The sequence below is a fragment of the Paralichthys olivaceus genome, chromosome 22 (assembly GCF_024713975.1).
Source record: "Paralichthys olivaceus isolate ysfri-2021 chromosome 22, ASM2471397v2, whole genome shotgun sequence".
Taxonomy (NCBI): Eukaryota; Metazoa; Chordata; class Actinopteri; order Pleuronectiformes; family Paralichthyidae; genus Paralichthys; species Paralichthys olivaceus.
The window spans coordinates 6,918,074-6,932,874 of record NC_091114.1 but is presented as its reverse complement, the minus strand read 5'-3'; the positions used below and the strand labels follow the sequence as shown (position 1 = coordinate 6,932,874).

Genomic DNA, 14,801 nt, shown 5'->3' with positions numbered 1-14,801 from the left:
GTTTTTGTTACGTTGTTCACATTTGATTAGGTTAGTTTTGGTCTCACATTGTAATTTAGCTTCCTGCAATTGGTCCCAAAGTCTGAACTAACCAAAAAAAACAGTTTGATGACTCTTTCGGCCAGACAAAACTTGTTTGTCCGAGGAACCTTTCACATCTGTTAATTTGATTTAAACTAAACTGAGAAGTCCGGAGGTCTGGACCAAACAAGGTAGGTGTGAAATCAATCTAAATCAATGTAGTGGCTCATTGAGTTCTCTGATAAGAAAAGCAGGAACATGTGTCTAAATCACCAACTTGGGGTTTAGGTTGAATCAAAACATAACAAAGGTAATCATAGAGAGCAGAGGGGGGCAGATGTGACTTTTAACCAGGTGAAAATGAGCTGTTAACTGAGCAAGGTCTGTTCACTCTTTGCCAGATGTTGAATTTGATCTACACTATTGCAATCTGAAAATCAAAGTACGACAAAGAAAGAGATTTAGCAGTTTTCCTATTGTGTGGAATGAATAACCTAAGAAACATGCATGGATGAATGTCACTGTCATGTTAACAGCATGTTCAAGTTACAGTCAAACTTATGTGAATTGACACGCAATGTGTTCACTTATATTCCTGTTCTTCATGACTCACTTCATACGGAGGAGCATCAGGGCCTCTCCTTTCTCCTCCTCATCCTCCATCCCTGCTTTTCCCCCCTGGCATTTTCTTCCTTGTTGTGACATCTTTCTTTCACTTCCTCACTCTCCTTTTTTGGATGAACTACAGATGGATGAGGGGAAGGAAGTGGAGATAAAGGCAGAAAACTAGATTAATGGGCTGAATGGAGCGCGGCGAGGAACACTGAAAAGATGGGGGAAAGAGAAAGTGAGAAGGAGGCTGAGCTAGAACAGGCTTTCCTTGTGCTACCGTGAATAATTTACTTTATTCCCCACTCACTCACTCTCTCTCTCTCTTTTAAAAGATATATTCAACTGACGGTGTGTGTGTGTGTGTGTGTGTGAGCTGATTAATTGTCAATTAATGTTTAACGAGGTACAGCTGTGTTCAATTAACACTGGTTTAGGCACTGTCTCTTCTAACACCCCCCCCCCCCCTCCCTCTTTCTCTCCCATCAAATATCATCCCCTCTCTCCTTCCCCCTCTGCTGTTGGTAGAAAGACAGGAGAGAGATAAACCGAGGTTGATGCACTGAAATTAAAAAGCTGATTGGAGACAGCACTGTGTGATCATCTACAGGAACATCTGGGCTGTTGTGCTGCACCATTTCTTGGCCTAGGGCACTAACTTCCTCAAGTCTCCGCTGGTTGTCTGAAAAACTCACAATGATGACAAGACTTTACGATGTCAGTTCCCCTGTTTTCAGGCTTAATGCTAAGCTAAGCAGCTGACTGGTTGCCTACGGCCTTATATTTCACTGATAAATAAAAGAGCGGTATCCATCCTCTTATCTATAGCCAAGAAAGTAAATAAAGCGGTTTTCAACCATGGAAATGGGGTGTGTCCAGAAAATTTGGTCTGAATATCTTTGGAGATTGCTCTTCACATGCAAAGAGCACAGTGGGAGATGGGCTTAGTCAGACAAGTTTAATTAAAATGGGAAAATGTCCGCAACCTTCAGGTGAGGGGTTGAGTCTGTATGAACCTCTTTTTAATCCTGTGATATTTTTCTGTTTTGCCCCTGTCGTGTGGTAAAAACGTCTTTAATACGCCCACTCGCCGTAAATTTTAGAGACATTTTTCTGCTACTTTCTCACATTGACTCACTCAGACATGTTACTCGGTGGCAGATAGGAAAATGCCCCTGAAATGTCCAGAAATTACTCTGACATTTGCGTTCTCACCTCTGGAGAATTTCAGGAAAATTTCCGAATCAAAGTCTGTCTCAAGCTTAAGTGTTTTTCCTAAAATGTCAATTACGGGGATTGTTTTTGGTAAATGCACTTTTAAATATCACCTCTAAAATCTTAACAGGTTCTCAAAGTGCTTTACAATAAAGGTCACGTGCAAACATTCACACACAAATTCATACGGCACTTCTAATGCTTCTCCTCCACATCCCATTCACACACTGAGGGAACAGCAGTCAGGGGCAATTTAGGGTTTAGTGTCTTGCCCAGGGACACTTTGAAATGCAGACTGGAGGACTTACATTAGTTTCCTGGAGACTTACTCTAACTGTAACCACAACTACTTCTTGCCAAACCATGACCCTTATCCTGATCTTGACATAAAGCTAACCTTAGCCTTAGTCTAAACTAACTGTAAAACTTGTATTCACCAAAAAGTTTAATGATTTACAGTATTTGGATTGCTATTGATAATCAGAAAATCTTAATCACTAATCATTATAACATTTTTATCCTGAAAGGTAAACTGGGTAATTTCTATTCAGCTATTTATTGATAGATTAAGTCATTAACAATTTGTAAAACGTGCAACTGTATGAAAAGTTCATAACAAATTTTTGTGGGTTTTTTCTGTACTGTTTGCTTGTTTCTACAAAATGTCAAGGTGCTGAAGTTCTTAAATGTCAAACTGTTGTCTTTCCTGTGTCATTTGAAGTTGCCTTGACAGAACACTCCCCGTAGTAGCTTTAAAAATGTAACACCACACGACACAAATTTCATCACACAAACAGAGTGTATGCATATTGAGTGATGAGCGATGGATCCAGCACAGACTGCTGGTGAACTCACTGGCACTGAGACATTTGAATTCTCCACCATGCTTCTATTTCTTCCAACTCCCGGTGCAAAGACCCACGGGGCTCACAAGTTTGATGCCTTCTTTTCCTCCTCCCTCTCACCCTCCTTTTTCTTTACACCACCTTATCTCTTCTTCCCTCTGTTCATCTGATTCATCATCTGCCTGCAGCCTCTCGCTCCCACCCCCCTCTGTGTGTGTGTCTCTGTCCAGGAATAGGAAACATCACTGGTTTCAGTTCAGATCTGTTGAATTGTCTATGGGAACAAGATTGTAGAACCTGTCTGACCTGACTAGTTCATGGCTTGGCACACAAAAAACACACGTACACACACAGTGATCTGTCATATGTAAATATGAGAAAGTGGTGGAGGTGAGGAGACAGAGAGGAACAAGGGACGCAAAGTACTGCATCTGTCTGGTGAAGCGAAAATGTGTGTGTGTGTGTGTGTGCATCCATTTGTGACTGCCATTTTACATGTACTGTATGTATTTGTCTGTCTGCCCCTTTTTCCTGACTTTCATTACAGTGTGATACCTCCACCCATCTGTTCACAAAGGAGAGTGAGGGAAATGAATGGAGGAGAGACTGAAGCATGAAGCGCTGCCTATCACTCTGCTCATCTGCTCCTCCTCTTTATCTAGTCTCCCTCTTTGTCCTCTACCTCCCTGCCCGTCTCCCTCTCTCTCCTCCTCTGCTTCCTTATCGTGGTCTCCTCCTCTTCCTCCTGTCAGTCTGTCTCCGGTCTCCTCCTCTCCCCCTTTCATCTTCAGATACATGCAGAATGGAACTCAGCTTCCTCGAAAAACACAGCAGGTGTGCAGTGTGTCTAATTGTACAGAAGTGTGTGTGCATGCGAATGTGAGTGTGTATGTAAAATGTGCTTTAAAGTCCAGCGCATGAGAGCTTTTTAGTGCCTGTGTATGTAGAAGTATGTGTGTGTTAGCTGTGTTTGTGTGTGAATGTGTGTGTTTGAGATATCTTGTTTCCTCAGGGGAATCTAGGCCCATTTCCACTGTCTGCTGTAGCCAACCAACTCAGCAGTGCATCGATAATCTATTAGGCTAGAAACAGACAAACACACACTCACACATGCACGCGCACACACACACACTTTTTCTTCTTACCTGCCACTACTGTGCACACTCAGGATTTGTACTGGCTGTACTGGTCGGGCCAAATATCGTCTGCACCTGAAAAAAAGGATACCACAGATATAAGAGATGATAAACACATACAAAAGAACATTATCCACAGCCATATAGCCATATAGGGTAGATGTGAGAACCCAACTGACTCACTAATGTATGAAACTACACATATTATGCAATTTGCACAACTATATCATTAATTGAGTCAATTTGTTATCCCACAGCTCAAAACCTCAAAAACTGATATTGGGCGGAATTTGTTAAGGCCAGACTCAAAACAAAGCCAGAGTATAAATCAACAACAAAGACGAGAGGATAACATAGAAGGATATATGGGAAGACATTTTAAATATACACAAAATCTGATGTAAATCTCCCTGCACATATGAAACATGCATGCATGCAACAAACAAGCGCACACACACTGGGACAAATATTGACAGACACGCAAAAATAACACACTGCCAGACAAAACACATAAACAAGATACCAACATGATGTAAGAAGACGCAATATCAGACATCACCATACTTAAAGCTAAAGCCTGTTTATCAACCACCTAAATAGGACAGGAGGAGCTAAGCCCCAAAGATGCAGCTTGTTTACAATAACACAGCCTTACATGGATAATGTAACAGTATCTTACACCATCCTGCTACAAACCTGTATTTATCATACAGGTTGGCTGCTTTTTGTGGAATATGAACAAGGTCAATGGGATTATGAGAATGTTGAAGATACAACAGACAAAAATTCATTGCTAAGGAAAGTACAGAGGGATGAATTTTACTACAATATGTAGTGAGTTATTTCATTTAATTAGAACAGTAAATAAGAATTTTACTTGTCAATTAACCTGTTATTTCTGTTGTCAACCAATTAATTGTTTAGTATATTGTAACAAAGCACTAAATACTGACAGTCCGGCTCTAAATTGATATCTGTTAGCTATTAGAGCTTAATTCATTACTTCATTATCATATTGGAACTGACGCAGATGAGATGAGATTGGCTCCCGAGTTAACATGTGAAGTTAACAATTCATTTCAAAAGCACTTCTAATTGGTGAAACTTGATCAAATAACTGATACCTATACTATGTTATATTATATTAATTTGAAGTCTATGAGCACATCAGGAATTCAAACATTCAAACCAATTGTGTGTCATGTCAAATTAGTTTGAACTTGATTTTTTGGACATCCCTACTTCACGATAGTGAAAGTTTGGGACTAATTGTTCATCAGATTTTTGGGTTCAACTGGCTGACACACTGGCATCAGGGTGCACTTTATTATTACTGTATGCTTAATCTGTAATTGCTTTTTAGAAGAAAGGGTGAGAAAAATCCTGAATATTCCATCTCTGTGTGGGAGTTCACAACTGCGGACAGTCTTAATGTTGACAATCGTTGTATATGGTCTCACTCACACACACGTAAAATAATCCAATTTAGAACGTTGTTGCATTGTTTAGTCAATTAAAGTAAAATCTGTAATTCTGTCACAAATTCAAACCTTAGAGCGCAAAACCCAAGCAATCATTTCAGGTAAACCCTAAAATATTCCATCATCCACCATTTTTTTCTTTGGATAATCCCTGGATTCCTGCCTTTTGGAATTCCTCCACAGATTATCCCTTTGCCTAAACCACTCCAGGGCCAAGGAGAGGGGGAGGAAAACAAGGAAGGGGGAGGAGGAGAGTCTTATATTAAGACTCCAGGAGTCTGTGAATCTTGCTGGGCTTGCAGTTCCCCCTGCGGACATGTTTTGTGCACGTCGAGGAATGCACTCACTCTATTTCTCTGTTGTAACCCCCTCCTCCCATCCCCTGTCTCCCTCCGTTCTTTCTTCTCTTTTTAGGGAATAGAGGTATGTAGGTAGACACAGACAGCTGAGCTGACTCGCAGCAGCTACCATGATCTGCTTGACAACAGCCTGAGGGCCCACACAAGGGCACACATACAGACTCACATGCAAACAGTCACAACAGAGAGAGAGAGAGACAGAGAAAAGAGAGTTTAAAGAGGGGCCCTGGGATGGAGCCTTGAGGCACTCCAACCTGGTGACACAGCAGCAGCTTCCCTCTGGTCCCCTTGCCAGTAATCCCAGCTAACCATTAGTTGGAGGCTGCTCCATTCCTGTTTGCTTGCTCTCTTTTCTTTGGGAAAAAACAATGACCAGACCCTCGCTCTCTAATTTACAGGGGAGTTGGCTCATTCCTCTGAATGGAATGTACAGTGGGAGTAGCTTGTATTTCATGACGTGGTGGACAGATCAGTGATCGAGGGGGGTGGGGTGGTCATGCGGACAGAGTGGGGCTTCACTGAGGGGAGGGTGAGTGAGTTTAGCTATTTTAAGAAAACTTGCGGTCTGTTTCTGTGGTCAAGGAATGAAACACTAGTAGGGATATATGTGGACTTTACACATGCATCCACACGATACAGTGCAACCTTGCAAAGAGGCATTTCGATCATACAGCAACCAAACCTAAAGTAAAACCTTTAGTAGAGCTGCAGTCTCATCCAATGCACACAAAGAAATACATAATCAAACAATATGAAATGTAAACAGAGGACAAGTTAACACAAAAAGAAAAACACAGAACGGACAGGACAAATATTGAAATGTTATCTACACAAGGTACAGCCAATAACACGCTTTACATTGTGAGAACAAATCATAGAAGCTCTTGAGGCCCAGTGAAATGCACATTAAAGCAAATGGCAACAGCCACACAATCACTCTGTCTCCAGACCACCACCCACTCAATCCCACTGTCACCTTACTAAACCTGCAGTACAATGCAATAACTGCGAGGGAGAACACGCAGCAAGAAATACAATATGGAGAGGAAGAAGACAAGCAATGGAACATCAGCTGGTCTCAGTGAGCCAGTGCAAAATCTGAAATGAAAGGGAATGAAAGCGAGTTAGAAGAAAGAGGGGAATATAGAGAACATATGGCATATGAAGACCTACTTTCCTTCTCCGACGCTCATTTCCTCTGTTACCCCTCATCTCACACACCTGGGACCATTACTCCTCATGGAATCAACACCCAACTAAAACTCTACTTTCTTTAATTAGTTCTCTCTGGCTTCCTCCTCTCTCCCTGCTCCATCCATATGTTCACATCTCTGTCGCCTTTTTTTCTCTTTTCTCACCACTCTACTCAGTCTCTTTGTTCACTGTCGTGAAAATGTCCCTTCCCATTCTCGGTCTCTTGTCTTTGCACCTTTTCCTGTTCAACCTCTCTTTCGAAATCCCTTTTTGACAAGACATCACAAGATTAGTGTAAAGATACAAATGTATAGCTCTTGCACTCCTGCATCTAATGGGCATGTTTGTGTGGGTGTAGTATTGAGGTTGCTTGGGAAACAGGATCGTGGGATTTGCTATTTCAACATTGTACTGCTTATCTGGTCAATGACAAAAATATGGGAGCGACAGCACACTGCCAACAAAGTGGGTCTGTGGGTCCGTGCATGATAGGAAGAGAGAGCGAGACAAGACACACATTAGCTTTAGCAACAAGTAGAGATAATCCAAAACCGATGCCAGCATCAGAAAAGCTTCTGATACTTCTGAAAATGCCAGGCAGTACATAAATCTGTGTCCTGATCAGAAAAAAGGATAAGTGATTTCCTGCAGTTTAGGACTGCAAACTTTGAAAACTGAATTCACACAAAACTAACATTACAAACCACATGATACCTTCATTACAAGTGAACACCTCACCTTAAGACTGCCTAATTTGTTTGAACAAATTGTATTTCTATGCATAAGAAATGGCAATTGGGTAATTTGAGTGTCTTGGTGGATATGAGGGTATGAATTTCTTCTATTGTACATATAACCTTATTTGTGTAATAGCTAGATTATGGGGTGACATTTACACAAAAATAAAAGCTTGAGTTGGACATGTAAAATGGCCAGCACATCTGGTGGAGAAACGTGTATGTCTGAAAGTGGCTCTGACTTGTCTGTCTGCTCGTCTTTCATGTGTGCAACCCTGACCTCAGAAGGGACAAGTCATTATATTTGCAGTGTGTCTGAGAGAGACATGGCCAGGGCATGAAGGAATTTATTGCTTACTTAAACCAGGGTGACCTTAAACCTGTAAGCCCACATCAAAGTTGTCTGCATGCTATGTACTACATGTAGTAACTTTCTCTTTAAATGGGGAAACAGAAATGTACTTTTATGAACACCATGTGTAAGTTCAAAGAGAGTTAAAGAAAATGAACATTTCGGTTGAAAGTATATAAAGGAGGAAACAAATTTGAATGAAAACACAAACAAAAAATGCAGATAAATGTAAAAAAAAACAACTTTGGTAAGTTAAAGTAAATATCTCTACATATCATTATACCATCTTTTGACCTATTATTCCACATAAGGCCACAGTTCACTTGAGTTCATGACAGTCATGAGTTAATCATTTCACTAAGAGCTGTGGTGCTTTCATGGCCCAGGTCTGTGAGAGTAAAACAGTGCAGGCAAAAAACGAGAGGGGGAAAAAGAAAAAACAAAACATGACCAGTCCATGACCATCACAGGTAAACTGATGACACAAGTCGACTTAGACATGATCAAAGCAAAAAAAAGAGCAACTCTGTAGATTAAATATTATGTGTAGTTGTATATTGTGTAAAGTTACAGAAAGTGTAATTATAATGTAACGCAAATTTAGAATCTACAAAGAAACAAATGTTAAATTAAATAAAGAGTTTGTTTCGGAAAATTTCAGGGCAGCACCCAAATTTGCCTTTCAGTTAGTTTTGTCACATGGTGCATCATGGCGTATCATGTGACTGAATGAATATACAGTGGGTGATGTTGTTCTGCGAATGAGGTCTTTTGTTGTACTAATTAGAGGATGGAATGAAATTTGGTGGGTGGAGACGACCAAATGACGCAGAAGCACTAAATCAGAGTGAGAAGGAAAAAAGCCCACAACTGTGTTCAATATGCTTCAGCATGTGTTGTATGAGATTTAAAATGTTTGTGTTGGAGAAAAAAAAAAAGGATGTTTGACTCTTAACTGCTTACATGTACTTTTGTCACTGTGTATTTGTAAACTTCTCCTCCCCCCACGGTTGCTAGGACACCTGTTTTGGGCACGTGCAGAGACCCGACTGTCTGGCCTGACCTTTGACCCCACCCTCAGATGTGGTCTGGCACTTTATCTTCTGACCACTCCCACCTTACGCTTGTTTGTGCACACAGAGTGTGTGTGTGTGTTTTCTATGTGCTCTGCAGCTTCTCCATGCATTTAAGTCATTTTTATGGAAGCCAGAGCTTTGATCTATGTGGCTTTTGCTAAGCTGTTTAAGAACTGGCATTGAAAGCTCCTCTAAACAGACACATCCACACAATGATATATACAGTAAATACACATGGGCCAGCCTCAGGCTTCAAGGGCCCAGGGCCAGATTTAGCGTCAAGAGCCCCTGTCCATACTTTAAAGGAATAGTGTGTAGAATTTAGTGACATCTAGTGGTGAAGTTGCATATTGCAGCTGAATGCCCCTCACCTCACCCTCCCCTTTCAAACACGACAGAGGACCTGTGGTAGCCTTCAGTTGTCATAGAAACTCAAAAGGTGTTAGTTTGTCCAGTCTGGACTACTGTTAAAAACATGGCGGCCTCCGTAAAGAGGACCACCTTGATGTAAATATAAAGGTCCCATTCTAGGGTAAAGAAAACAACTATTCATACAATTTTTATGAAACACACTTGTGAAAACATCCTGAGGATTATTTTATATTTAATTTCTGCCGATAGATCCCTTTCATCTAAATCTTACAAACTGAACCTTTAAGTCTGACGCTGTCAACTGAAACTGTGCATGTGCTTCACCGGAATATAAAACCCTTCATACTGTATCAACAGATACCTTTACTCAGTACCTTTAAGATAGTTCATCCAAAAAAGTTGAGAATGGTAAGTTACATTACCACTTCAGAGGTCATGCACATACACACGTAACAAAGCTGTACAAGAATTGTAAATGAGGAGCCCCAGGTGAGAGACTGTGGATGCAAAGAGAACCTGCACAGTGTTCAGATCCCCAGTTAAATTAAAATGTCTCTGCAAGTATGTGGCACTGCACTGTGTCTGATCTAAAATCTGCACCAGGTACTTGGACGCAGTTTGAAAACATAACCAAGAGGGTTATGAAACACAAAGCAAACTCTACACATGGGGGCCACCAGGTATGAACAGGAGCCTGGGCAGGAACCTGATGCCCCCCTCCCCTCCCACACACACTTCACCTTCACATTCACAAAAATGCAGAGGCACAGAGAGGTATCATTCTGGGTCACAGTATCACAGCCAACCAACATTATTTCGGACTGGAGAATAGCTTATTATATGTATGTGTATGTGTGTGCCTTGCTGTCCTTCCTGTCTTGCTAGCAGCAGACACAGGCTCGGTGGAGAGGCGTCACGCCTTTATTTATTCATCAACATTCTGGGAACTAGCAATGAGAGACAAGGTCAATACATTACTGCACACGTGTGTACACATGAACGAAGACACAGCCACACACCTCATCAGTCCACCTTTATAAGTACCATATACATAGTAAATAATTTTGGGATACCTCTGCCAACACATATACTGCAATGACTCATGTTAAACTGTCGTTAAACTGTCATTACACACACACACACACACACACACACACACACACACACACACACACACACACACACACACACACACACACACACACACACACTGTTCAGAGACTTGTTGGCTGACTGTGTCATGAATTGGAGCCGAGAAAGCACGCAGACTATATTAAACACTACTGGAGCTGCAACACACACCTATTAAATACACCAGATCAGCTGAGTCAGCACACAGAGAGAGAAAAGACAGGTTTGGACAAATAGAGCCCGATAACCAATAGAAATAGAACACACACATAACTCTACCCATGACCATGTACAGTATGCTGACATATTGCATGCCCACAGGTATAGACATGTGTGTACAGTTACACAAAGACTCAGGAACAAAGGAAACACAAAGGAACAGTCACACTCACACAAAATGCAAAAAGATCCAAGGACATACACACCAGTTTGGGGAATATGAGCATGTGCATGTGTTAGTTCGCATCTGGCTCCTCTTAGAGCAATAAACAAAGAAGTAGTATGTGTGGTGAATGTGCCATTGTGTGTGTGTGTGTGTGTGTGTTTTATTTGGTCATTGCTTTGATAGTGGGCGAATGAAGAGGAGGGCTCACCCATGAGTCCAGACAGGAGAGAGGGGCCAGCCGCTGTCAGATACTCAAACACAAACCACATGCAGCTGTTCAGCGTCTCCCTTAGAGGCACGGGACACACATACACAGCAATCCACACATGCAAACACACGAACAGACACCGTGGCAACAGAGCAAAACACACATTTGTTACTTGGGCAGTGTGTGAGACTTTTTCACCACCACGTGCATCTCAGTGGAAATCCTCAAGTTGTGTGTGTGTGTTTGGCTAATAGTGACTTGTGAGTCATCTTGTGCATTGTGAGTCTGACTGTTTGGTAAAAATAGAACTGTGTGTCAAACATGGTTGCAGAGTGATGATGAAACAACTGGCTGTACTAGCTGCTCAAACACACACTGTTGCGGATGCGTACGGCTAAAAGTCATTGTCTCTATTCTCTGATATCTACGCGATGTGCGTATGTGTGTGAAGGCGTCAGTATGTCTAATCTTACTTGCCCCCACTTTATCTGCAGGACACTCCTGTGCTAGTCTCAGCAGATCACAGTAGAGAGGGAGAGAGAGAAAGGGGTGGGGGGGTGGGAGGAGGAGGACGCAGAGATGAAGGCAGGGTGGGTGACCCGAGCTTTTGATGTTAAAGTTTTGAGCCGACCAAGGAAATACTTCAAACACTGCATAGAATTAAAAAGATTACCTTCCCTGGTGTGTGTTTCTGGTGTGTGTGTGTGTGTGTGTGCGTGGACACGATCTGTCCACAACAGGTCAGCATGTCCTTGAGTGAGAGACCAAAAAAAAAGCAAGAAACCCATGATCTGCCCTGTAGCCAGTCCCACTTTTATCTTTAAAACTTTAAAAACGGATTCTAAGCCATTGCTGACTCAGTTCGCTTTGGAAAAAAAAACTGAAGATGTGATCCCAAATAAAGCAGTGATATTCTCTGTATGAGAGAAAATCAAGTCATATTAACATAATATCACACAAAATTAGATTCAAAAGAATCAAACTGGAGCCTGTAATACAAAAACATAATGTACCTCACTTTAGTTATGAAGTAATGTAGAGCCTGACTGATAAGTATTTTTAGGAGCTGATGGGGATACCGATATTAAGCAGTAAACATTTTCCAACAACAATATAATAAATCCACCACTATTTGTTAAAAAATAAACAATGGGTAATAATTATTGAGATGGGGTTATTGTAATCAAACCCTTATGACAAATAAATATATCTGAGTCTTGCTATACGTATGCTAACCTACTCTGTATTGTTTATTCTGTAAAATAAAAGGTTTTATATTGGCCCAATATGAGCAAACATAAAAGTCAATACTGATATTGTATTGTCTATTATTGCCATATTGATAATCGATCAGGCTCTAATATTGTGACATGTATCTTGTACAGCAGCAATGTCAGAAACGTTTCATTGACAAAGTTTGACTGAGTTTTGCTGGTGCACTCTGTGCAATACTATACAATCTAGAAACTAGAATGGAAACAGGAAATCTCATACCACCGTCATGACAGAGACTCGAGTCAGTCCCCTTGAATTCAATTAAGGTGCACCAAATTGCACAGACTGTTTCAGACATGCACTGAACCCCGCATTTCAACAAAAGGTAGATGAAAGAGCTGAGTATTGAAGAAAAAGGAAGAGCCAAAAAGTCAACAAGTGCAAATAAATGAAAGTTGAAAATGGGGGTGAGGGTGTGAGGGAAAGAGACTGAGAAGGAACCACTCATCTCTTGATGAAGTCAGCCAGAGTTGTTGGTGGCAGCACCGTGGGTGGCTGTGGAGGATGGAGTACATACACACTCTCAGTGAGTGATGCATACTAGCCGGTCTGAGCCTGGTGGCTAGCACTAGGTTTTATTGGTTAGGCAGCTGGTTTGATGTGGAGCCCACACACAGCGCTCACACAGCGACAGGATGACAGACACACTGTAACACACACATACCACAGAGAGGAAGGGGGTGTATATGTGTGGGTGTGGGAGGATGATGTGTTGAGTGGGCTATATGTATGTTTATATGGGAAAAGTGCGATAGTACGGCTGTATATGGGAGTATGAGAAGAACTGTATGTGTGACTGAATGTAAAGTGGGTCAGGAGTTGTGTGGGAGAGAGTGTGAGAGAGAGTCAACTGTGTTAGCGGTTGTCAAGCTTATTATTCTGTATCTTAAATTAAATACTAGATTTCCTTAAAGAACCCTTGAGGTTCTTGATGAACCCATCTCACTTTAATTAACAAACATGTACACCTTAAAAAAATAATGAAATAAATGTATTTGGAATATAGGTTTGCTATTACAATTGGAGACAAACTAAATCCTTCATCTAGGTGTTCCTCAGGGTTGCAATTGAAGCCCAAAGTGTAAGAATGTGTAAATAAATGACCATGCTTAAGACCTTGTTCTACTATATTCTTTTAACAGTAATAGTTGCTAAACTACTTTTAGAACTGGGCAGTAAATATGAGGAAAAATGATTTCACATTTATTTCAATGCCTCATATGTCAGGAAAACAAATTCCATTCCACCACAACTAATCAAGCCATTGAACACAACAGAGCTATTCCTACCATATTCTTAACCATAACAGCATCTGGAAGTTTCAACATGGCAGTAAATGCTCCGAAAGAATAAATCTCCAACAGCTGAAAAGCAATTAAGAGACATTTGTATAACTACAGTCTAATTCAAATAAAAATCTATAATGGTGAAGTGTGGTGCCACTCCACCATAGGATAACATGAGAACAGACGCCGGTGTCGATGTGCTGTAAACAAAAACATGCAATATATGCAGTGGGATAAATACATTACATCCCCCTGCTCTGCCTGCTGCACCACTCCACCCCTGAATGCTCTCGAGATTTGTTGCTGTTGTGAGCGCATCTGAGCAGAAAATCCCTCGCTGAGTTCTGCATATGTGAAAGGCAAACTGCAGAGAAGGTCCAGACCCGATTCTCCGGAGGTCATGTCTGAAAACGGTTTATGTCACTTGGTGTTGAGACCAACCTCCTCAATCACACTGACCTACACTGTTCTCCAAACAACAGAACTAATTATAACAAAAAGATATTTAGAGAAAAAGTGCAGTGTGTGTACAGGTTTATACCTGATACCTGTACACCTGTGCGTGTTTGGGGTGTTCAAGCCCTGACACTGAATGTATGTGCAGGCGTAAGGAATAATGTTGGTGTGTGTGGTTGTGTGTTTGCACTTGAGCATGAGCGTGGATTTGGGAAATGGAAACTCTTGACATTGCCAAAAGATTAGGAACAGTACTGACAGAGTAAAGCCAAATTCATGCTCCTGTGTTGAAGCTACACCTTAGGTACGCTCGCAGCCTACGCTCGTAGCCTACACACAGGGCCGAGCAGTCATAGTTGTGCCTGGGTGTGTGTGAGTCATGCTGCAATTACACTATTGAAACACTAGTGGAAGATCTGCGGAGTCCAGTACTTGTCTGAAAGCAGCTTAAGTGGATCGTGTTGGAGTTAGAGCTGATAGATGTTGAGAGCAACGAAGAAAAGAAAGATGTTGTGAGTTTTCGTTCCTTCAACTTAATTCAAAAATTGGCAGAGTCTGCCGAAAATGCGAAGCTACCGAGCGGACAAATCATAGCTCTTGCCGTCTGCATTGCCTCAATGTGTAGCTACATTTTTAGGGAGGTGCTTGCAGGGTATGACATAG

General features: G+C 41.4%; 1 protein-coding gene across 3 annotated transcripts in view; it reads right to left on the bottom strand.

Moving 5' to 3' along the window:
- kdm6ba (lysine (K)-specific demethylase 6B, a) overlaps positions 1–14,801 on the bottom strand; it is a 93,141-nt gene that overhangs the window by 55,162 nt on the left and 23,178 nt on the right. For all 3 annotated transcript variants that reach the window (XM_069519223.1, XM_069519228.1, XM_069519224.1), the window contains exon 4: positions 3,836–3,901. The gene's annotated coding sequence lies outside the window, so the exon portion shown is untranslated. The remainder of the gene's footprint in view (positions 1–3,835; positions 3,902–14,801) is intronic.